Here is a 23,919-nt window from a genome sequence, read left to right as displayed (position 1 = left end):
CATTAAGGTTGAAGAAGACCTCTGAGATCATCTAGTGCAACCATCCACCTACCACCAATAATGCCCACTAAACCATTACTCTAAGAATCACATTTCCTTCATTCTTGGACACCTCCAAGGTTGGTGGCTCCACCACCTCCCTGGGCAGCCCATTCCAGTACCCAATCGTTCTGGTTTTGAGCCAGATTTTTTTCCCTTACACATAAGGAACAACACTGTGGGGTCAATTGCGAGTAAAGATTCCTTGGCTCCCTCCCAGCCATCACCCCAGTAACTCATCCTTTACCATATAGCACAGGATTGTACTAAGGTGGAGTTCACACTTTTCAAAACACTTATTTCAGTCACAAAGGAAACCTGATAACTTTGATTTGCTTTCTAATCTCAGGAAAATACCAGGAACTGTCCTCTCTCCCCACCCCCCACTTCCTTCAGAGAAACCCCAACAGTTTGCACAGAAATAGGAAATGACTGTTACCTTTAGGCTTGTGGGTTTTTAGGTTATAGGCTTCTTTGTTTTCTGTTTAAAAACTTGACACTTCCATTTCTTTCTGTTTGCCTCCATCTTCCAGTTCCCCTTTGAACTCCCTCTTTTCTTTCGGGTGCGCTTCTCGCTCAGCATGCTTCAGTTATCGTGAGAGAGATGCCAACAGCCAAGACCTTGAAAGAGTCTAATGAAGGAGTACAGTCACATTTTGGTATTTTTATTACTGGAGAAATTCTCTACTGTGATCCCTCTTGAACACTGCTTCCCCATAAGAAGGAAAGCTGGTGAGGGGCAAGGAGAACCCCTTGTCCTGGCCAGAGCAAAACTCCGGCCTCTGAGGGCAGGATGAGTGGGACTGTGGGGGGTTGGGGATCTGTCCATGTCAAACAGGAGACAGTATGGAGGTATGACAGAAGAAGCTGCAACGTTTTTGAATAATTTTTCATCATGTTTTTGCCCATGTAAAAATCAGTCCTTAGAATACAACCAAAGAAATCACGCAGCGGTTTAATATTCCTTACAGTGCCTGTGTGGGCGATTTTCATACTCCCTGGATGGGGATGCAATTTGCCCCAACAACTGTTGTGGCTGCTTATTTTTCCAAGTGAATGAAAACACAGCTACAAGTAGAAGTTACGGCAACCACTGCTGCCTCATTTACCTCTGCAGTCAGGTTTCTACTGGTACGAGTGCTCAGTTACACACAGGAAATGCAATTGCAGGTGCAAAACTTGAAGCTCATGTTTACACCCACCAGCGGGAGGCTCACCTTCTTAAATGTATCTGTTTATGTGCAAAGCACTGGAGAAATTGCCATAATAATATCTTCAGCGCATACATGAATATTACAATGCTCCTTCTGCAGAGAGGAGAGTTAGTACAGCAGTAAAGCACATAACTCCAGGTCACAGCACTGGAACAAAAAAGCCTGCTGGGAGTTCCTACCTCTTCCAGCTTAAGATCAAGTCTGCTTCTCCATTTTAACTTGCTTTTCCAAATAATTAAAAACTTTCTGAAAACCCGCAAGAAGCATTAGTGAATATATTCCACACTTGTTTGTTCTAACAGTTGCCAGAAGGTCTTTCGGTCTCCTTGTCATTTTGCACTATACGACCTAAGTAACACTGATATTTATTGCTCATTTTCATTTAGCTCTTTGAAGACCAATCCACTTAATGATCAGAAACCTCACACAATTTAGCAGATAACATCACTGCAGAGACTTGTTGGGAAGCTTTAATAAGTAAAATGAATACTAAGAGGTGGGCTGGGGTGATTGTTGTGTTTTAATGCTAGATGATAAGAATCAGAGTCATACCTGCTCATTCTTGCTCGGCGATTACAAATATGGAGCATTTCAAGTGGACACAAATTTTGGGCGATGTTGTTCCAGTGACTACCTCCAACACCTGTAAGACAGGCATTATGGTAATGATGCCTGCCCTTGCTGTCACTCGTACTCATTCACATGGTTTCTCACGCAGCAGGCGAATCCTGTTACCTCTGACCTGCAGGTGGGAAATGCACCATGGCCCAGTCCCTGCATCCCTCCTGCAGTCTTTCCACTGCTGGGATCAGAATGCACAGGTAGGTTACAGGGGGCTGGCACAGGCCGGTGGGAGTGTGAATCACAGAATGGCATGGGTTGTAAAGGACCTTGAAGGTCATCTAGCCTCCATGCCCCTGCTGTGGGCAGAATGTAAAAGTGCTTGCAGTGTCAGAGCGCATCCAGAGGAGGGCCAAAAAATGCTCCAAGGGATGGGACACCTCTCCAACAGGGACAGGCTGAGAGAGCTGGGGCTGTTCAGCATGGAGAACAGAAGGCTGTGGGGAGAACTGAGAGCAGTTCTTCAGTACTTAAAGGTGGCCGCCAGGAAGAATGGGACAAACTCTTTAGCAGGGCCTGTTGTGACAGCACAAGGGGAAATGGTTTCAAACTAAAAGAGAGGAGATTTAGACTGGATATAAGGAAGAATTTTTTTACAATAAAATTGGTGAGGCACTGGCACAGGTTGCCCAGAGAGGTGGTAGAAGCCCCATCCCTGCAGACATCCAAGGTCAAATTGGATGGGCTCTGAGCAGCCTGATGGAGTTGTGGGTGTCCCTGATCACTGCAGAAAAGTCGGACTAGATGGCCTTTAACGGTCTCTTCCAGCTCAAGTGATTCTATGATTCTATGATTCTATACTGCCCAGATGCTAAATTTCTAGGTACGGAGAACTCCTACAGCATGAGATCCCCATCATGGCAATGGTGCCAGTGCCTCTCACTGCAGTATTCCAGATAACAGAGCAGATTAAGGGAGCGTCATGGGGTGTCAAAGGGAAAACAGAGTACTGCCAGTACACACAGGCAGAGAAACTCAGTGACTTGTTCAAGGTCACACAGGAAATCTGCAGGGGAACAAAGAGGAGAATCTGGTTCTTCCTAGTTCATGCCCCAACAGCTGGCTCCAGCTCAGTGACACATGGAAATGTGCCTTTAGTCCCACTGCAAAATGCTTCAAATTGCAAACTTCCTACTGTCCTCTGAGAGTGTTTTATTTGTGGAAACTTTTAAAAAAACAGTCATTCTGTAATGGCTATGGAAAGTTGTTTTCTTGTAAAATTGTAAATAAAGCAGTACTTATATTATTGTTATAATCTTTCTGGTCCTCAGTGACAGGGTGACCCCCATTGGTATACGGAAATGGAGCAATTCATGAGTAATGGACCGTTTCCTGACATGCATATGCTGCAGCCCATCTTTTGTTCTCGGATCTTCAGGGACTATCTCTTATCATAGGTCTTTCCCCCCATGGAGAAATGCTTGGAGATTGCTTTAGGTAACACAGCAGTGGGTAATTGTCAAAGCCAACTTAAATTAAAGAATCTTTTCAGCAGTTCTGAGTATGCCCTTCGTGGACAACTGCAGGGGTAAATGATTTAACTCACTTTCAAAGAGCTTTAAGCTTAGAAATGTTTGGGTTTCAGACCTATCTCACAAATAGGGACCACCACCTTGTTATCATGAGCACTCGGAGCTCCCATTGGAAACCACGGGGCTCTGTTTTATGATCAGTGGTCTTTGTAGGAAATACCTCCTTGAGGACTGAATTCATGACCTAACAGAGAAGGCCAAAGCCTCACTGTTGCCTCATGTTTCAGGGGATGTCCACCTTTCCTACACAAACAGATGGCACTGCAACAACAGGTCTCTGTGCACGAGGTTTTGCGGATGCACAGTTCACAGCAAGGATAAAACAGTAAAACCAGACCGAAAATTTTCATTACCCAGCGATGCAAGTCACAACAGCAGGGTTAAATCTGTTTCTATTTAGACAATATCTGGAACAGCGTTTTATTATACAGCCTGTAAAGCACTGCCTGTGCATGGGTGGAAAGTACATTGTCTCCTTAAATAAAGAACTGGGGCAGGATTGTTTGGCACTTTTTTTTTTCTTCTTGTTTTTGCTTTAACCATAAACACAAAGTAACCATTTCTCCATAACATTGAACTCTTTGTGGCCTTCCTAGAAACAATAAAAGTACCCAAAAATAAACAACTACTTAGAATAAATATTAACTCGGAGACCTTTAAAATATGAAGAAAGCTGTCTCCTCAATATCATCTCTTCCCTGATAATGCAAAAGCCACCCCATGGGGTTCAATACCCAGGGATTTCAAGGCTTCAGGGTGTCTTATGATGCTCGCTCCCCGCAGGCTGAATGCCAGGCTTTGTGACTGGCTCTGTCTTAAAAGACAGAGTCCTAATCACTTTCAACTTCTCTAATTCTTCGCATTCCTTCCTAGCAAAATAACTGCCCGCCTCATAATGGTAGAAACATTTGGAGACTAAAAGAAACAAACATAAAATAATCAATTTTCAAGGTCCACTTGCAGACGGAGGGACTGTTTATGAAACATTACTGTTCAGTTGCAGGAGAAAATCTTGTCTTAACAGAAAAAGGGGAAGCATGGAAATACTAGAGAGATTTTTTGTGAGGGGGTGGGTATGGGCATTAAAAATCTCCCGCTCCACAACTCAGATGATTGACCTTTCCAGTAAATAGATGTTATCCACATGTTACCCAAGGAAACGCGCATTTTAAGCTTTGCAGAGTGAGGAGCAAGGGCTACTACCTCTCACACAAAGCAGAATGGGTTTGCTGATCCCCAGGCTGTTGGTTCAGCTTGTAAAACATCTCGAGCTTCAGCCTGGCCAGACCAAGCAGTGACCACAGCACGGCCCTGGCAGCAGAGCTCATCTCTCCCACCAAGTGTTTCTTTTGGGCAGGTTCTAGTTTCTGAAACAAAGCCTCCTGCTGGGTTCTTACTCATCATTTCTGCTGAGTTCCCATTAATAGAGAAGAAGAGATTGATCTTCCAAGCCAGGGTCCACTCCTGATTTCCCTCTTTTTACACCATACACACAAGAGTTCTTGGAGCAGTGGTACCCGTCACAAAGGACTGCCACAAGATGGAAATACTTCTGGTTAAAGCCTTATCACTTCAGCTGCACTGACCACACTTCTGATCACAGTCCGTCATCACTCTCCAAGCTCTGCCTCCCGCCCATCAGCTCAGAGGTTTGGTATTTTGATAGCCTTATCACCTCTTGGATCTGGATTTGATCTTTATCTTCTGTGGTAACATTTGAAGAATTAGAGAAGGAAAAAAAAAAAAAAAAAAGAGCTTTTATTGGCTTAATTTAGAAGTAAGACTTGCTTTTCAATTCCAGTTAAATAATTCATTTAAATCTTGCCAAAGATGCTGGAAAACTAATGTGTACAGATGAGAAGAAACCTTTCTAAAAATATGAATGGAAAACATCCAGTCTTTCCTGTTATGTTTATAGTTTTCCCTTACAGCATAGCATTAAAATTACAAGCTCTCATGTGGTATAATTTGGTTACATCCCCTAAAGACACAGGAAAGTAGTCCCGAAGGAACTCTACCCCAGTGAGAACTGAAGGCGCTGAGTACATCACTCAGGAACATCTCTTTTTTAATTGTTAGTGAGTGGGAATACTGGTTTCTTGCCTAGACCTCCCCAGACCTCTCTTCCCATATGTGTGAAGATGGAGCTAGATGGGGTAGCCCAGCTCACAGGTCTCTCTTACAAAGATCCATTTGTCTGGGTTTTGAGGTCTGTCACCTTTACCCACACTGAGTTCTGAGAGCAAAAGGTAACTGTGTCCAACTAATGATGAGGTGACAGGAGGTACCTATATATGCATATAGGTAGCATATGCATGAGTGACAAAGACCAGAACTCACCTTCATGCGTGGAGATGTTCCTCTCTTACCATTTCCAACCCAACGAGCAAAAGTTTTCAAAAGCACTCAGCAGTGGCCTAATGCTGTTTCCCCTGGGGCTAATGCCAAAACCAGTGATGTTTGCTCAGCCTTCAAGGCTCTGGAAAGTCTGATCTGCTGATGGTGAACTGCTGAAGACCAACCTGCCTTGGGCATCTTCCCTATTTACGTTCAGCTCCCTGCTATCCCTCAGTTTTTAAGACCAAGGCTACACTGGTCTTACCCCACTTGTCTGTGGGCAACAATCAATTCTTGATGTGCAGCAAGAGTTCACGGTAAACGCATTAAACTTCTTAGATCTGTAAATAAGTGCAGAAGCCATATTAGACCCTGATATAATGCAACAGATAAGTTCAGTGATTAACTTTTAACATACAAACAATGCCACTGAAGTCATTTTAACAAAATTATGTATCTCCTTTTATTTTGTATGCTTAACGTTAAGCTCATAGTTAAGTGCCTGACTAATTAATTCTCTCTCTATGTACTTTAACTCAGACTTGTTTGGGGTCATTCAGTGCCATCTTACACAGATAAACAACAGTACAGCTTCCCTAAAACAATAGGCTGAAACCCGTTTGCATGCACTGAGACTCTAATGGTGCCTCAGGATCTGTTTTCCCACGAAATATGACCTTCAACTTCTCTCACTACATTTATGGACAGTTTATCACTCAAGAAGCTGAACCTGCCCTTCTCAAGATATCACAGTTTCTGGATTTCGTCTCAGTGCTGGCAGGATATGGGCTGCATTACCAAGCCCTCCATGCAGACAATTCCAAGTGCAGTCACATAGATTTCAATGGGTTGCACTATCTCAGTGGAGAGAATTTATTCAATCTACAACATTCTTCTAGTTAATTGTGCTGTAAAGTCACTTCATATACACAACTATTATAAGAACTGGTTTCTAACTAACACACTTTTCAAACCACCTCTAATAGGGAATTTACATAAGTACCAGCAAGAACTAGTTTATGGCTTTCATTTCTCAGGCAAGGGAGTAAGAATCTTACCTACAGCCAGAAACAAGTCCCCCACTCCTGATACGCTTGTGGATGGATGAACCAGGTCCTGTGTGCAGGGATAAGTCCCAGCCCCGTCACCTGGCTCAGTGTTATAGATGAACTGATGCAGATGAGCTGCAGACCCCTTCCCTTTGCTGAAGAGAAGAAATGCAATCCGTGCTGTGAGTCTCTTCTTGCTGCTGGAAACTATGCATAAAGGCACAAGCAATCCTTTGTAGCCGAAGAATCAGCTAAAAAAATCCAATAATTAGCCAAAGGAGCTAATTGCTGATATTTTGTTAAATAAAAAGAAAACAAAATGCTTTAATGATCTGTGTGGCACGCTGCTCTAAATGTATATTCAAATAAAGCACATATCTCATTGAACACATCCAATTCTAGGCTTCCCAGATTCAATATAAATGATTAGACCTGTCTCTCTTTAGACAAATTATCAGTAAGGAAAGCCTTAGAAATATTTTCTTGTGAAATACAGTGCTATTTCTTTAAATAAAGGGCTCTGGCAGTTCTGTGAGGCAGTTAGCTTAGCGCCATTAATACAGAATACAGTCTATCAGCATTTAGTGAACTCTCCGTGACCCTGGTGGAAAGTAACTACTTTAGCTTACACTTATGAAAAATATTATTAAAAAATGCTTTTGAAATGTAAGCATCATTCATAGTCAGTGTTAAACCAGAGTTATGCTGCCGGCTCCATCAGGCATTTCACCAAAGATGGGGACCACTCGTCTTCTCCAGGGGATGCAGAGGGACTCTGGGAGCAGGAAAGCAGAGCTTCTCAAAGTATCTTGCTCCTCTTCCGCCACATGCACTCACAGGTTGCTTTTTTATTTGCTACATACTTCTTCTTTCAGCAGAAACCTCTCTGAAATGGCCTGCATATTCAGTTTTGAAGTTCACCTGCTTTGCAACAGAGCAACAACTATGTGCTGTGCATGAGTATGTCCTGATGTGCCAAGACATGGCCTTCAAGGGTCACAGCTCCTCCCTTGCAGAAGGGCATCCTGGTCAGGAAGGATCTTAGGGAGGAAGTCCAGGGCCGTGTCTGCTCTTCCTGCCTTGCAGAGGAGGAAATTTTAATACTTCTCTGCCAACAAAAGGCAGTAAATGGCTTCCTTTGGTCACCCCCACACACACACCCTCACTGTCCTCAGGATCACGCCTGCATGCCATGGCTGTTCACCAAGTAGTACACAAGGTCACAGAATAAAACAAGCCCCTGGAGAAACCACCTGAGACAGGGACTTTTGGACATGGTGTAGCTATCTAGGCCCACATGCATAACACTGCAGGTGTCCAACTGAGATGCAGGTGCTTGGCCACTCATTACCTGGAGCTCCACATAAAGCCGATGGGTCAGGCCCTCACAGGGAACAAATGCACTTCTCTGAAATATCTCTGGGAGCATCTACCTCTCAACTGGGCACCTATGTGCCTAATTTAGCCTCTTAATTCAGACATCTCCATTAAGCCAGACCTCAGTCCAAGCTTTAGCAGTTGCAAACTGAAATCAGGAAGCTCTTGCAATCTCCTTATTTGTCTAACATTCAGGAAAGACATCTGGTGACAGGAGCTGAGCCCTCAGCCTGCAGCATCAGTGCTTCTGTGGATAAGCACACAGGGACCGCCTGTCTGAGCCCTCTGTGTCAGAAATACAGGGTTTCTGCATTTGGAAGAGGGCCACCATTGGAAGCTGAACCTGGCCAGACCAGTTAGTAACATTCTCACGATAAACAGAGCTGTTCATTGCTTGGGCCACTGGCTGATTATAATAGCTATGAAATTACCCAATTTAGTTCACCACGCCAATAAAATTTATACAAAAATACCACCAGAATCTTGGCTAACATATGGATAACTGTATGAAAGTTACCCAAGCCAATGTGACAACCATTTAAGAGGACTAACCTCTGTCATACGGTTTTCATTTTATGTGTATGCTATACAAACACAACCACCACAAATATGCGTTACAGGCTGCCTGGGACTCACTAGCGAGGTGAATTAGCGCTGCAGTCTGACCTGTTGAAAAGCTTAACCTTTAACCTCCTGGGCAATGGCGGTTGCAATTTGCAAGCCATTCCTGTGTTGAGTGGCTGAAAACATACTTATTTACTTGTGTAAAGCTATAAATGAAATGGGTTGGGTGAGCTCAGCTTACTTCCCAGTTCACAGATCACGTCGCAAAACGCTACCACATGTTCAGCAAGTAATTCAGCATGAGGACTGAACGCTACCGCACTGTGACCCAAATTCACTCTTCAGAGAGAGAAGAGTTCTTTCTCATGTGGAGTGAACAGGAGAGAATTCTGAGTGACTTCCTTTTTAAGTAACTTCCCACTATGCTTCCAAGAAAAAAGAAATTTGAAGAGGTTGTTTGAAAATAAATCCTTTTCAATAAATTCTCTCCATATCCACGCTGACATGCTTCTCATTAGAAGTGTATGTTTCTTCTTGCTGCCCGCTGGTGGGTCTCAGCTGTGACCTGGCTGCATTACCCATGTAAGGTGAAGCATTCAGACATTTCCCCATTTCGTCTGCAAAGGCTGCCAGTGGTGCTGCTTAAGATGAACTGCAGAGAGGTAGCTGGGAGGTGGATGGAAATACCATTTTACACTCTCAGGTTTTGCAAGGTTTATCACTTATCAGTTTTTTGAAAGATGCATCATTTCAGGATGTGAAGCTCTCCCTGCTGGAACTGCTCTTGTCTATCAAATGAAGCCAAATCAGGAGATAACCCAGGTTTAGCAAACTGGATGTTTTGTAATGTAGATAGCAGGATAATAACTATTTCTAGATCAAAGTCGGTGACTAGGCGTTGCTCTTGGCTTGTTGGCTTTTCTGTCTGACTGCATAACCACAGGTAGGCTTGAGTTGCAAAATTGAGATCAGAATGCAAACTCCATAATTTGAGAACTATTTAGTTGCAGAGACCTGGTATGGTTCATGGAGAAGTGAGACAGGAATAAGGATGCTCAGAACCAGCGCTGTGCACAAACTACAGCCAGCCTGATCGTATGTTGCAGTCCTGGCCCACCTTCAGCCCCAATGCAGGTAAATTGCACCACACAGTTTTCTGAACAGATTAAAGCCACTGCTTCTTTCTGTCCGTATTTACACTTATGTGTTGAAACAGATCAAAAACATTAACCTTTCGTACCTACCATAACATTCTTCCATTAAAGCAGGTATTTCTGATCTTTGTTGTCTGATATTTCAGTTCTTGTTTGAATACTTCTCTCCTTTCAGGCCCTTCAATAAAAGAAAGAAGAGTGCCTCTGTGAAGACATAGACAAAAAGGTTTATTTCTCTCTTGCTTCAAAAGATTTATGTTATCCAGAAGAAGCTCAAAATCCCTGGATGAGCCAGGAAGGTTTAGGGAGGGATGCGAGGGAACAGCACACTATATATATTGCTGCTTTTCCCTGCTTTCATATACATACCATAGGCAGCTGTAGCCCTACAAATTTTAGGTTAAAATATGACACCAGCCCTGGGATATATCAAGGAATATGGAAAGATGACACAATAAACAATAGGGATAGAAAAGGACAGAGCAGAATACGGGTGTACAGACTTCACTTACTTCAGCTGTAGGCACAAAGGAGTCCACAGCTGATGATGGTGCTGAGATTTCTCTTGGTAATGGCAATGAAAAATAACAGCAATAAAAATAACATCATCATTCCAGGACGTATGACAACCTACTTTCCAGATATTGGTGAAAATTGCAGGACTTGTTTTTTAAAGAAGAAATTTGAATGAAAAATTTCTGGTCTAAAACTGCATTTTGAAGAAAAAGTCATCTTGGATGAGATCCATGCCACGCTCTTCCACTATATTTAAAAGCTGGTTTCAGAGGTGAATATCAGCATGTGAAACAGCATTACTATTAATGCTAAGGTCATATTTGTTGATTACAAAGAAAGCAGCAGATTTCCTTTGAAGAGAGGAACCAGTATTCCCCATTGGCTGGGAGCTTGCTGCGATAGCTCTGCAGTCAGAGGCTGGCAATAATTACACCTTGGGTTTTGCGGTCATTTTGGATTGGTGTGAACATGATAAATGACATGTTTTAATTTGAACTATTGCTCAGCAGGCCTGTTCAGGTAGGCAATAATTCACTCAAGCAGGCAATAAACCTGAACAGGCAATAGCCCACACTTTGAAGTATGCCAGCAAACTCTTTAGCAACAAAATAAATATGTACATGAACTTCCGCCATAAATTGTCTTTAGTGAGGCAGACCTAGTAAGAGTTTCAGAGCTGGCTTTTCAGGTACTCATGAGGAGCAGAATGAGTCAGTGGGCAGATCCTACTACTGCATTAATTCTTTGAAGCTGGACTAACGAACTGGTCCCATCTTAGGAGGAGTCTTCTGTTCAGAGGAGGCAGAGTGACTAAGCTGGCAGGGCAGTTTTTTCCTTTTACTAACATCAGTAAATTGCCTCCTGTGAAACAACTTATAAGTGGTTCTGCTCCTTTGCAGCCTACCAAACTGCAAAAAGGCAGCAGCAATGTGCAGAGAAGGCTTGCTACAGCTCTGAAGAGATACTAGAGGGTCCAAGCAGATCCAACACTCAGTGCTCAGGACACCTGCTGGCAAAGACATGTTTGCACAACACTCTTCTTTACAATTCTGATTTAACTGTTTTCAAATCAGGCCGCATGGCAGACATTACATCACTTCTATACTGCAAATGCAACGTTTTCAATCTTTAGGCAAACACGTGCATTGTTGTAGTTGCTTAAACTAAGAGTTTCTTGAAAACGTCTCCAGACTTGCTGGTAATATGTTTCTGTCTCTGTGGGATGCAGTTGTAAAGGAAAGCAAAAGTGACTTGATTTCTTCTGGCTGCCACAAGCTCCTATTTTCTTCCACAAGGACCAAGATTGCTGTCACTGATTACCCTAACAGGCCCAAGGTTGGTCTACGTGAAGCTTTTCCACCTTCTGTTTATATGAACAAGGGAAAGAATTTAAAGTCAGAAGAAAAAACAGCAACAGATTAAATGGAAAGAGACAGTCTGTCATCAGCAGGAGATGGCTGTGAGTCCCCACTGTTCTGCTGCCCAGCTGTGCTCTTGTTCCAGATACCTCTTGGTGAGATATTTTGAGATACTTCAACATCTGAGGCTGTCTCTGGTGCAGGATCCCTCACCTGTTTGCAGACATTCTCTGTCAAATCATCCTGGATGGCAGAGCAGTACGTGCCACCATCCTATGGCTGTTGGGAGGAACCTCTTTATGGTGATTCACCATGCTGGGCACAATGTTCTTTGCCTCCCCAGTGGTGACCATTTGCCTTTAGAAAGAAAAAGAAAATGAATTTCCATGCTGGGCTTTGAATCCAGATTTACATTCTTTCCCTGCGTGAAGTTGCCCAGCTCTGTCACTCTATTTTGATCCATCGCAGGAGTAAGATCCAACAGCTTCCTTCCAATGGGAACCTGGACCTGAAAGCCTTCCTTCTCCCTTCCCACACCATCTGGGAGCTAGGATTTTCCATCTTTTGTTAAAATAGTTACTTACAAAAGGAGGAAAGGGTTGAGGGCAGTTCACTGCGTTTATTTCACTTGGTATGTGTTTGCCTTTGCTTTAACACAGGCTTGTTTTCATGCCAAATGACAGTTCTATTTGTTCCCCCACCCCCTTTTTTTGTGTAGCTTATGTAGAACATCTGGTTTTAAAAGTGTCGCAATTTCTAAACATATTCTAACGCTCTTGGGATCAGAATATCAACAACTGTCTATTGCGGTAAACCGCATGTCTGGAAAACATTCCTGCAAACTGAGTTCTTAAATAAACATAAAGCATCTATAACACATAATGCAAAGCAACATTCACTCATAAACTCAATATTTAGACCAGATGAGGTGCAAAATATGGTTTCTCTGGACTGAGCCACCATAATTTACAGTAACATTGATGGGCTTTCCGTTGTATACAAGAGAGGGCAGAGGTGTGGCATGCAGATTGCAGCCTTCCTTTAAGAGCACATTCTGCATTTAAGTCCCATCCTTAGGGGTTTGCTTCAGTTAGAGAACGAAGACCAGGGCTACATCCTCCCAAAAAGTTTCTATGGTTATTAGAAAGTAGGAATCTAAAAAGGAATGGCAAAGGACTGACACATTAGAAATGCCTGTATCTGATAAGCCTGCTGATCTTGTGTAATATCTGCATCTATGCTAATTATCTGCATGCATAGGTCTGAAATCCAGAGGCAATTCAGAGATAGCTTGAAGATTAAATAAACTGAATAAGATGGTGAAAGGAAAATTGCAGTAAATTGGTCTGAGTGGGAAGCTTTTGTTATTTTCAATCATTATTATTATTTATAGGGTGTGGAAAGTGGAACCATAAGCAACTTTATAGAGATATGCAGTCATACTTTTAAAAAAAATGGTTTCACTTTGAAACTCCTCTCCACACTGGTTTCAGAAGCTCTACTTGTAATGAGGAATAGTACCAAAGCGAATAATCACTTCAAACCACTTTTTGGTATATTGGTGGCTGATGAAGTTTGTTGCCTAGAAATGGAAATGCTGAAAACTCATTAAACAATTGCTACATGCTATAAATATCTTTTGATTATTCTTACAGATTGCTATTTCTTATAAATATTACCTTCCTTTCCCTAAAAAGAAATAATCCAAATGCCTTTCTCCAATTAACCCTTTAAGAATTTCCACCCTAAAGTTCATGTAAATATTTCTTATAAGGAAAAAAGATGAACACGTACACTCAGGCTGAGATAATTACATCTGAAGGCTACTGAATCCAGCTCTTTTGGCATCTCAGAGTTAAGGTTTATCAAGAAAAATTTGAAAAATTAAGACAGGCCTTATCACTTCATTCCCTAATATTAAAAAGGGCTGGATCTTTTTTTTTTTTTGATGATTAACATCTGTAGTTATGTAAGGTAAGATAAGGGTATTAGAACATCTTGCTTCCCTGTATAAAGAAGATCATCTGAACAGTATGGAAATGAGGGCCTCCACCCTAATACCCCATTATGCAACTGAATAGATGTTTTGGCCCCAATCCTGCACATATTAGGATGAAAATACCCCCCCAGCATGTAGTGATACATACCATACGCTGGACCTACGTGATTGTTGGGGGACAGATTACAATCGCTTTGAAGACTGAAGACTGCTCTGAGACTGGTGAAATTTTAGGCATCAGAAGGATAAATGCTCAATATTTCTCACCTCTTCCATAACAAACTCAAAATTTTCACTGCTGGTGTGGGTTATTGGACTGACCCAGGGTAACTGGAACTGATTCTCCATAGATGCTCAAGCAAATGGTTTCTAGAAAGCAGGCCCATTTTTAGTTTACTGAAAGCAAGCAAACTTTTAACAAATCAACCAGAGTGAAAAGGACTGAGCATTCAGCCGAACATATTTCAAGCTTGAAACAACTGGGCTCTAATGCAAAGCAGATTTGTGCCAACCTGAAGGGACTTGGCCATCATGGCACTCCCTTGGGATTCGCACTGTGACAACCCAACGGCTCGGCGCCTTGCTTCTGTGAGTGACTCTACACAACATGCACTGCCCGCAATTGCTATTAGTAGGCTGGTGTCACCCCTACAAAACAACTGCTTTTTGCCAAGTCTAATCACTATACCATACACTTGAGCTTCTTGAATGAGGGGTTCTCATTCAAGCATGTAGTTTATTCAAAAACACATGCTGCATTCATTATAGCTGAATATTAACGAACACCTTGAATTCTTGGACCACTACTGGTATCAGGTCTCTTGGCTGCAGCTAGGACAGAATGCCTTATGGGAAGTTTGATGCCCAGCCAGGGCTCAGATTACAAAGCATACATAGCTTTTTTTTCAATATATTGAAGAATCCACTGAATGTTACGTATCATCAAAGTACTTCCTAAACACATGTGGTTCTCCAAAATGTTTATGTTGGGATTGCAATGACTCTGGAAAAATCCAGCATTCCTTTTCCAGAAGCTACAAAACAGCAATTACTCTACTGAGGGCTGTTTTAAAGACATAACCGTTCCATAATACGTGTGTGTGTGTATCATTTTGAGAGGGAGAAGAGAATCTTGACAGTTTTGATAAAAGCTCGAAAGAAAATATAAAAAATAAGCTCAACATAAAGCACAGTTTAGAGCTTAGGCTATATCGCATCCTCCTGTTCACTCTAAGTTTGAGGCAATCACTGGTGTATTGCTACACAATCATAACTACTAGCATTTTCCAGGAATCTGATCTATCTGTAGGTTTGTACGACCTCTGTTGCTTGAAGACTTGACAACTTTGCAAATTCTTGTGTCTCTTCACACAGCTTTCCTGTGTAGCACAAGAAAAGTTTTTTTTGTACTTTCAGGGCTGTCAACTATCACAAAAGTAAATAAAGGCAGAGAGGAAGCCTGTGGTTGGTAAGAGTGGAAAGCGGATCACCTGAACACTGGTTCCACGCCTTACCTCTGAGATCGCCCTTGCTCTGCACACACAGTGAACCCCCATCTTATCGAGACATTACATTAACATATTTCTCAAAGCTGCATCCAATATAAAATCACATTTCTCCAAGTACCCTGTTTCTTCAAAGTATGTCTTTGGCATCTTCTGTTGAGTAAGCTAGAAATAAATGTTTCTGTTATTATTCCTAAAGGTGTAATATTATTTACTTTGAAGGATCATGAACACAGACTTCTTCCACAGCCTGGAGCCAGCATCCTCCCCAGTTCCTGTTCCACTCTATTGCAATCTATTTCCCTGACCTCAAGGATTACCTTGTGGCCTCTGCAAAGCTATTGCCTGGCCCACTGTAGAGCCTCGGTGCAGCTGTAACCTGCTGAGCAAATGGAGAGCACTTAGGTGTGACACTGCTCACAGACAGCACCTGTGCATGGCCCAAATGTTTGCCCACACGTTAGTTCTGCAGTGGGAAGTCTCTCACCCAACTGCTCTTGTGGAGATTGTCCCGCTATGCTCTGCCCTTGAGAGGCTCCATCTGGAGTACTGCGTCCAGGCCTGGGGCGCCCAGTACAGGAAGGTTACAAAGCTGTTGGAGTGGTTCCAGAGGAGGGTCATGAGGATGACCAGAGGGCTGGAGCTGAGCTTGTTCAGCCTAGAGAAGATAAGGCTTCAGGGAGACCTCATTGCGACCTTCCAGTACTTAAGGGAGCATATAAACAGGAGGTGGACAGGCTTTTTAAATAGCTTGACGGTAACAGGACAAGGGAAAATGGCTTTAAACTAAAAGAAGGGAGATTCAGGTTCAACATTAAGAAGAAATTCTTTACTCAGAGGGCGGTGAGGCCGTGGCACTTTGCCACTCTACCCTGAGCAGCTTCATCTGGTGGGTGGCAACCAGCCCATAGGGGTTAGAATAGGTAATCTTTAAGGTCTCTTCCAATCTGAACCATTCTATGATTCACCCAAATCCCTGGTGTGAACTCAGCCTGCATTTAAAGGAAGCCAGGTCCCCAGCCATGACACACAACAGCAGGCTGGTATCAGCCCAGCCCTGGTATTGAACTGAAATATACCTTGAAATAAGCGAGCAAGGGGATTGCCTCTAAAAAACACAGCTCGTGGATTTTGCATAGGATTAGGCAAAAACTTCCTTCTGTTTTTCTAAATATTGACAAAAGGAAACAGGAAGATAGGTCTGTCCATAAAGAAGAGGTCTATTAATGCTGCTCTATTCAAGTGATAGTTTTATCTCTGTGTTAAAACAAAAAGGGTAATGCTAGATATTACCTTTTTTTTATCTTGATAGTTCTAAATCTCATAAAATATTAGTATCTGTATCAGCTATAAAAATTAACAGCTCCAGATCCTTCAGTGTTGTGCTCCTCAATTTCATTTTATCACCAGTTTTTCAGTTGTCTGTGCATGTATGTGTGTGTGTGTGCACATGCACACATGTCCCTCCCTTTGCAAGCTGCTTGGCTGGTGATGAATAGGCTTATAATTGCTCAGCAAGGCTGTGCAGGAGGGCTTGCGAGTGGCACTCCTGATTCCTTTACATCAGAGGTCACTATTGTACAGTAAGATCCTGATAGGAGATAGTGATAACATGATGAAAAAAAAAAGAAAGAAAGAAAGAAGAAAGAAAACTGGGTTTATGGCACGGATTGTTCCACAGTTAAATAATTTTTTAGGCTTAAAACTGAAAAATTCTGTCTGGCATCTCAGTCCAAAACTGCCCTTTAAAAATGCTTGGGAGCCAGTGTAACACCAAACTCACTATGCTGTTTGTATGCACTTACTCAATCTAACCTTTATTAACAATTAATCTATCAAATTTCAATGCCTATAAAATCCCCTGAAGAATAAGCCCTGCTGGAAGCCTGTAGAAAACAAAATCTGCAATTACTGGCATTATTTTTTGATGCAGAATCAAATTTAAACAGAGTTTTACAGACCGGAGCATCAATTTGCATTTTCTACTGTCTAAAGGCACTGGAGTCCCTCGTTAAAGCACATACACAGTGTAAATGCATACGAACTACAGGAGGCAGCCAGTACATATGGAACAGATAAAGGCCACATAACTTATTGAACCTTGTGGCCTGCTGATGTAACAAAATAAGCTTTGCAATGAGCAGTAAGATCTTAACATCAGCTCACTCTTTTGCTGGAGTGTAATAGATGATAGCCCTCCTAGGGCCAGATTTGGATCCCCATGTTTATCAGGAGTCTTACTTCAGGCTCTGGCCCTCAGTACACTGAATGAGGGATTTAGAAACGTTCATTTGTAATATTTTCTCTGCTCTGAGCAAAGTGCAGAAAGAGGCAGCTGGAAGGTTCCGTGTTCCAGCAGCTGAGGGGAAGGAGACCCTGAGAGCAGCCTACAAAATCTTTACAGTATGGATGAGTCCTCTTCCAAACAGCTCTTTGTCAGTGTAACAGCAATTTGGCCTGAACTGGCTAATCACTCAAATCAACCCTTTGCTGAAATTTTAAACCCAGGAGGGTTAAACTTTACCAGCCAGGAAAAAAAAAAGCAGTGTGTGCCACCACCTTTTCCTGCTAGCAAGGAGTCCGTTGTTCTTGAGTGATGCCCAATTTCTGTCTCTTTCTGGTCCACTTCTGTAGGTTTCATGACAGTTTTTTGGTTTTTTTTTTTAACAGCCTTCCCTGGATTCAAAGTCTAATCTCACTAGGACTGTTAGTCATGAAATCAGCCCATGAGAGTTTGGTGTAAGGATACAGGAGAAAGTTCTTGCACACCTGAAATCTGGTACTAATGGAAACACCCTAAATGCTGATCTAGACCACAATATGGCAGAGCTTGGAGGGAAAATCTAAGGAATCTCAAGAAGCCAAAGAGCTGATCCTATTTGTATGAGGACTGTCACCTGTGCAGGTGAAGAGAATTCAGCCTCCAAGGGCAAACTCACCACCCTTGTGCCTTAAAGAAATGCTCCTGATTATAAACTGCGGCTGTGGAAGTTTGCTGGTAGCAGATCTATTAAAACAAAGAGACTTTATTGCTTGAGGAAATATGTTTTGAATGGAAAGTACCGGTCTGAAAGGAATGGGTGGCTATTTACTACGCTGCATTTCCAGCAGCAATCTCTACATGCTTTTCTTTCCTTGTTTATTTTCACTCTTCTCTTGGCAAGTAACTCACAGCTTCAAACCTCAGCTTAAAGGAAAATTTAGGCTGAAAACCTTTTGTGAAACTGTATTTCATTCCAGCATCCTAGAGGCCTGTCTTGTATTCCCTCCCCAGAATCCATCCTACATCCTAACAGACACTACAAAAGAGAAGGTTGATGCTATTGTTGCTTTACAAATGCATTTACAACTTTGCATTCAGTAAATATCCACCTTCTCTCCAGTGAAAAACAGTACATTATAAACCCATTCCTGCTCTGGAAATGCACTTCCTGATCACCAGACCACACTCACATGTCTATACTGCCCACTGGAACAAAGTGACCAAACCACAGGACAAATTAAATGTAAGTACATTTGAATCCATTCATAATATAGCTGATATCTATAAAAAGCAGCTTCTAATTTTCCATTTTCAGAAATCTGCAGGGAATGAGAAGTACATTTCGAGATTATGCACAAACTGAAAGCTCTAAAAATCTTGCAAATACTGAAATTGATGTAGATGGCTCTTCTGGGCAAATAACATCTCCGGAGAAAAGACAGAAGCTCAATGGCAGTTGCCTAAGGTAAGAAGGGCTGAATAAAAAGGATTCCGCATCCTGGCAGTGAAAGAAATACAAGTCAAATGAGATCTAATCCAGCTCAGGAGTCAGGCAGGTCAGTCTCAAGCCCAGACAAGAAAGAAAAGGTCATGGTCACCAGTGGCATAAGCAGATAAAAAGATCCCACAACAGCATGGAGACATGCCCTCACTGAGTAAACAGAGCAAGGTCACACAGCTCTCAGCTCTTCCACAGCTTTGGCAGTGTCACAGACTGGCAAGGAACGCAGTGAAGCCCTGTTGAAACCATCAAGTCACCATCTGGTGGTATTCTCCAAATGATCTCCCATTCTGACACACCAAGAAGATGATTCGGCAAAAGAGGAAGAATCATCCGCAATACAGCGATACATGTCAGTTCACAAATAACAGGAACTCATTTTTCACTTCCATGATGCTTTCCACGCTGTGGGCAGCAGTCAAGAGCCCCTTGTTTCTAAGGCCATTGTATGTTTTAGTTTAGGAGATGAGACCTAAAGTCTTTTGGATCAACTGTTGTTTTAATCCAGTTGGATTTTTTTTTGTTTGCTTGTTTTCATAACATACAACCTGCGAACATTTCTACAAGGAACTACTGAAATGCACAGACTGATCATAAAGCACTGATAAGAGCCTGTGGTCTAACCACTGCGAGCACTGGTTCAATCCAGATCCCCTTCATCTTCCAAAGGTTGACACATTTCATTCCATTTTGCTTATTATGTTGCCGACTTCTTAAAGAAAAGTCTAAAAGCAGAGGTTCTCTGTGATTCCTCCTCACAGAATGTGGGTCTCAGTATCATTCGACACATGAGAGAAATACAGATCTTTCTTTTCTCAGGGAACAGATCTCCAGAAAATAAAGACCTACAAGAGAATTCTCAAAGTTCAATATCATAGCATTACATATTTCTTTCTTTCTTTCTCTTTTTTTTTAATCTAATCCTCTGTGCAACAGTTCATAAAGTTTTAAAGGGGTTTATGCATTTTCTATAAAGTCCTGTAATGGCACGTTCCCCCATTAAGCCTTAATTCTATAACCTGTTCTGTATTTCCATGCTTCCCTGTAGCATTTCAGTAATGTAACCTCAAGATGAAACATACTACTGAAATGTTAAAATAGTTTCAAAGTCTTTATTTAATAAGTTTCTACCATTAAAGGATAGGAATTATATGAGAAGTTTGCTGCATAACGCATAAGAAAACAATTATTTAGATAAAGAAGATCTGAACGGCTTATATATCCCTTGTTCTTCAACCCATTACATGACATCATTTTAATATAAAAGTACTTTGTAATTATGATGCCTTCCCTGATAATTCTTTGTTGTACACCACTGAATCTTGCTTATCTGCGCCCAGAGATCTTACACACACCTTAATGAAGACCCACAAAAAGTCTTCTCAACCCCTTGCTTCACTTCGGTGTGCTCGAGAAAGCATTTTCTTTAATTTCCACATTTTAAGCTTTAATCTTTGCCTAGAGGGCAGTAAAACAGCATCTCCAGAGAACTCCAATAACTAAATTTGCTTCTCTTACTCAGCGAAGGTCCACGGGCTCTTCCTCAGTGTTTGTAAGGCTGTGCTGAAAGGTACAGCCAAACCATAACCAACCCCGGCCAGCGTGGCTTGGCACGAGCACGGCGTGGTTCGCCCCGTCTGTCTCCCCACTGACCCAACCAACCAACTCTGAACCTGCCAAGAAAGAGCCTCCACGCCATCCCTGAAGGGTTTTGTCAACCCTGCTGCCAGCGACCCACCAGCTATGAGGTAGTGTCTTGGTTGGAGATTGCAGGACTAACTCAATTAGTTAATGACGGGGCAGACGCTAATGCTGAGAAGTTGCCGCTCTAGTTTCTGGGCCTAACCAAGGACTGTGAGGAAATGCTGGAAGTAAGACAAGTGCATAACTGTTCCATTGCAAAACTTCAATGTCTGTAAGATTTTCTTCCAGTGAGGTATGCAGCTGAGATGCTGCTTCATGGATCAAAAGCCACCTGGCGAGCGCAACAAGATCTCAGATAGGCAAACAGCCTGGGTGCTCTTTTCTTTTTTAACAGAAAAAAAAAATAATAAAAGAAAATTCAAATCCAAACAATCTCCATAAATCTCTCCCTAGATCTCTCAAAGATCTGAAGAAAGACACGTGTCCAGTGGGGCTCACCTCTCTGTTACCCACCAAAGGGCGTGAGTTCCACAAGAAAATGCACTTGAAGCAGAAGTGGAGTGTTTCTTAGATCACAGCAGATAACACCGGAGCTGAAAATGCTGGAGTCATCGGGAGTGGGGACAGCCCCAGCAAAGAAAAACATCTGGGCAGCAATGCTAATAAACCTGGCTTCTCACAGCCTTCTATACCTCTGCTAAGCCTCTGTCACCCAGCTGGGGTGTTATCCCTTGGGAAAGGCATGACTGGAGCCCTTCTCTACCTTGCAGCCTATTTTTGTAAATTGCATGGGCACACCTTCCCCAGCATATACCTTTTCTATCTTCTGGTGACACTGAACAAAAAGATTAGAAGTCAGGCAAGGAGGATAAAGATGGACAGAAATAGGATATGGTGATAGTCTCCCCCCTCTAGAAAACTAGAAAATGTGCCAGAAGGCAAAATAATTACAAATTATGATAGTTATTTGGAGATAGGAAGACAGAACACATGCAGGAGTGTCATTCCCTCAGTGTTTGGAATTACTTAATCTTGCTGGGAGACAGTAACAAAAATAATCATAGACTCACAGTTAGGGTCAGTCTCTAGCAGATATTTGCAAATGTTTTCAAGTGCCTGTGCAGAAGGGATAACCTCAGCTTGCAGACAGAGAGTGTTACCACTTTCAATCCAGCACTGCTTCTTGTGCACAGCTCTGGTTACGGTGAGCCACAAGCGGTTCTGATTTTCTTTGTGGATGCTTGAGCCCCCCTTCCAAAGCACAGAAAGGTATGGGAGATCTCAACCAAAATCTACCAGAGTTTGAAAGACGCCTAGACTAATTTGCTGGAACTCCATTTGCACCAACATTCAACATTCAGAGCAGCCTTGCAGCCACGCACACAAGTTGTGCTGAATAACACAGCCTTCCCTTTTCCCTTTGGCAAAAATGGAGAAGCAAAGGAAGGCTGCTTGTGAAAAGCATTTCATATGCAAGACAGATTAGAACATTAGTGGTGTAATAAAGTAAATAAGATGGCAATTGACCTGAGACATGTGGGGTTTACCCCGATTTTTTGTTTATAGTTGAAGGTCGTAAGCTATACAAACCTCTATTGATCAGAGTCCTCTTTGTTTAAACAGAACCTACTGTATTTATTTGTGCTGTTCCTCTAAAGTCAAACAAAAGGGGACAGTTTTAAGTAAATCTCTGCATGACACTGCTGCCATGTGGTTCATTCACTCAGTATACAGATGTTTTCAATCTGTACAGTTTGTCTTTCATATCCATATGAGATGAAGCAGGCTTGATTTAGGCTGGGAATGATGCCAAAGAGAGAAGATACATCATTAACCCTTAATAAACGACTTACGAAGCATCCCCGGTTTATTCATTAAAAGGACTCCAGGAAGGATTACCATAACACCTGATGAGCAGTAAGAAGCTTTTACTTGTCTGTAGTACTCTGCAACAGGCACTTACACAGGCAACAAAACACTTGGTGCAGGAGATCTTCCCCTTTTATACTCTTACATATGCTAAAAATAAGCACCGACCAACAGTCAGCCTTCAGTACATGAATTGTCAAGAATCAGATGGGCAGAATTCACTTTGGTTTTATATTGCAACTGATGTGCTGTGAAAAAAGGACCCTGTGCCCTGGGCATCACACGTGTGCACAGAATTAGTTCTTGCTTTATCAACTTACTACCCTGTAAGTACATATTACTACAGCCTATAGGTATTGCTCAACACACACTACATACAAGAGACAAGATGGTGCCTCTTCACACACTGGGACTGCAGATCAGGAGACTTCCCAAAAGTCACATGGGAAGGACATAGAACCACCAAACGAACCGAACTGCCCCAAAGCGTAGCCCAGGAAGTTACTCATAAGACCAACCCTCCTCCTGTGTTGTTTCCACTCTGGTCTCCCAACCACCCTTTCTCTTAACAACCCATCAAAGCCCTTCACAAGCACTAGAGGCATGCCAGGCACAGCACTGTGCTTGTTTTGGATGCAGGAATATCAGAAGCAGCTACTGGCTTGGAAGCAAGTGGGAAAAAAAGGCCACAACTTTTTCTCAGGCAGTTTACAGGGCTTCACACGCTGAGTCTATTCTTATTCTATTATCCGTCAAACAATCTGTTGCATCACTACAAAGAAGAAACTGCTGATCCAACGCAACCAATAGACAATCTCATTCAATCACTTTCTTCCTTCATTAAAAGATGCAAAGCCCAGTAGTGAGTTTAAGCCTGCTGCGCCAATCGTAACATCTCTTGATTTGAGCAGGGAGCAGCATGGCTTGGCAAACGGGAAAAATCAGAACTGATTTGTTTCTTCCTCCTACTCCAACTCGGTTAGAAGGGAGAAATTCAGCACATCGCTTAGCTTAAAAAATTCACCATGGAAGGCCGCTGCTCAGGAGCGTGGGCTGAAACAACTGCTCCTTGCTATGAAGCGTTGTCCCTACAGATTTTATAGCCAATCCCATACAGTTAGCAGGACGAAAAGCCCAGGATCCTGGAGTATATTCTGCCCTATTTCAGGTCACGTTTGAAGAATGGGCTATACATAGTCACATGTATATTCAATTATTCATTCTCCGGGAGGTGTTTCAGTCAGGGAGAGCAGGCTCAGCACATACCATAAAAATACTTCTGCTCCTTACGCTTGAGATCTGCACTACAGGTCAAACGAGCCACACTCAGTCATGGGACATTAAGTCCCTGGATCTTGAACTCCAGCTGACTGCCTC

The 23,919-nt window shown here is 42.4% G+C and overlaps 1 long non-coding RNA gene across 2 annotated transcripts in view; it reads right to left on the bottom strand.

Annotated features, from left to right (window-relative positions):
- LOC125699472 (uncharacterized) overlaps positions 1-23,919 on the bottom strand; it is a 280,743-nt gene that overhangs the window by 78,192 nt on the left and 178,632 nt on the right. For both annotated transcript variants that reach the window (XR_007379578.1, XR_007379577.1), the window contains exons 4-9: positions 11,975-12,118; positions 9,978-10,065; positions 6,802-7,043; positions 5,747-6,084; positions 1,806-1,896; positions 479-671 (exon numbers count right to left, since the gene is read on the bottom strand). This is a non-coding gene — a long non-coding RNA (uncharacterized LOC125699472). The remainder of the gene's footprint in view (positions 1-478; positions 672-1,805; positions 1,897-5,746; positions 6,085-6,801; positions 7,044-9,977; positions 10,066-11,974; positions 12,119-23,919) is intronic.

Source organism: Lagopus muta, chromosome 12, assembly GCF_023343835.1.
Source record: "Lagopus muta isolate bLagMut1 chromosome 12, bLagMut1 primary, whole genome shotgun sequence".
NCBI lineage: Eukaryota > Metazoa > Chordata > Aves > Galliformes > Phasianidae > Lagopus > Lagopus muta.
The sequence above is the reverse complement of the archived record's forward strand: the minus strand, read 5'-3'. Positions and strand labels throughout refer to the sequence as shown.